Raw genomic sequence first — 2,084 nt, forward strand, 5'->3', positions numbered from 1 at the left:
TGAGTCTGGTCTTTTGGTTTGAATTTTGTTCCTAAAGCCCTCCGATAACTGCAGGGTTTTTCACACGAGTCAGGAGACAGAATTTACCAACATCTGCTAGCGGACCTGCTTAGGTTTTAAAGACTTATGGAAATTGTAAACACATGTTTGAAAGTGTGGGTGATCAACATGGAAGGAAGCCTAAAAAAAATTGAATAAAATGTCTGAAAAAAAATGATTCAGAAACTGACAACATGGATTTTAAAGAAACAGGTGTTGTAATTCTCCAAGTTAACAGACACTAGCAATGGAGTGATGACCTCTGAGTAATAACTTCTGAATGGTCTGTTTCTTGTTACTGTCAGTGAAAATAGAACTTAAAGACGTATGCTCAAGTTTGGGGTTGGCCAAAGGTTGGAAGGAAAACTTTTAAACAAAAGAAACTTAACAAATGAGAGGAGGTCATTTGGCCAGTTTAGCTAATGAGCTACAGTAGCTATTTTGCTAGTTAGGGGCTAATTGATCTAAGAATCTAAGAATCCTATCCAACATTTTTTTTAAATAAGTCACATATCACCTTGAACAACATAGCTACACAGCTTGTTCCAGACTCCCACAACTCATCATGTAAACAAGTGCCTCCTGTTCTCCATTTTAAATGCACTTCAAATCCACAATCCATAGTTTCTACTTAATTCACTACATTTCTTCAGGGAGTCTTAAATGAGGCAAAGTTTCAAGTTCCAATTTTCCATGAATAATTAAACAAATGCTTGTGTGAACTGAATGACTTATGACAGGATGCAAATTGATTTGTTTCATCCCCAACTGTTGTTTTTTTTTACCAGTAGGAAAGAAAAATAGGTCAGTGGTCTAAAATGACATTAGTACATGATAAACATAGTGCATGTTTCTTCTGTTTTACATTTGTGAAAGCGTCACACACTTTTTGCTGTGTGGTGCCTATTCTATACTGTCAATCTTTTAACTTTTTTAAAACTTTTTTTAAACTTTTTTTCTTGCTGCTCAGCTGTGTTCAGTACAACCTATCACCTAAACGTTAGGCGAAGGATAATGAGCACGTTAAAACCTCACAGGAGAGGAAAAAAGAGGTAAGTGCTGAGTCAGCTACAACCACACTCGAATATTCTGCTTTTTGAGAGTATGCTTGTCAGGAAAATCAGAAGAAAAGCTTTTAATTTTGTGTCCTTCCCTCTTCCATCTGACTGACCTGCCATATGCGACATCCTAGAGCTACTGGTTTCATCGCTCAGGGGCTGAATTTCTCTGCCCCTGACAGCCCTTTCTCATGTCTGAGGCTGGAACGTGCAGCTGTGGCAGGGCTTGATCTATAGAGGAGCTGCCAAAGGAGCAAGCAGAGATTGTTGGCAAGTGCTTTTCAGAGTGGAATTCACCTCTGCTGTCCTGCACATGAAAATGCTTTCTATCCCCTTCCTAACCGCTTTATTCAATACAGGGTCACAGGGGAGCCTGGCCTGTCAAGCAACAGGTGCAAGGCAGGGTACACCCTGGACAGTACAGCAGCCCCTGTCAGGGCCCCAGCTATGCCAAGCCCTGCACCACCATTTTAGAGCTCTTTATCTTAAATCAGATGCCCACAACCTTAAGTCTACCCTTCTGCAGCTGGCAATCGCAAAGGCCGGCTTGATTAATCGGAGCGGTAATTTCAAGTAAATTACAGCGATTTATAATGTAAAAATAAATGAACGCTTATTAAGTAGCTTACATGCACATGTTAACAGCGTCGTTAATCAATACTAGAGTGCCTTGATAGGGCCTTCAGTGCTGCTTCACATCCTTATTAAATAAAGAATTAGGGAGGCAGAACTCTGACATGGAAATTATTCGGAGCCTGGCAGTTTCACAATGAAGATGTCACCCTGCTGCATTCATCTATCTGATCTTTTCATTTTTTTTAACGTGGATCCCTAGTCTGTGCTTCCAGGATGATAATGGAACAAAATGCGAAATTTGGAGTCGCCCCATGGGATATTAGCATGTTATAACTACTCAAGATGAAGGGCTGTGGTTACACCTTTTGCAGAGCAAGCAATTGGCCCAAAGCAGTCTGAGTGGAGGAATGG

Source organism: Atractosteus spatula, chromosome 2 (genome assembly GCF_055471065.1).
Source record: "Atractosteus spatula isolate fAtrSpa1 chromosome 2, fAtrSpa1.hap1, whole genome shotgun sequence".
NCBI lineage: Eukaryota > Metazoa > Chordata > Actinopteri > Semionotiformes > Lepisosteidae > Atractosteus > Atractosteus spatula.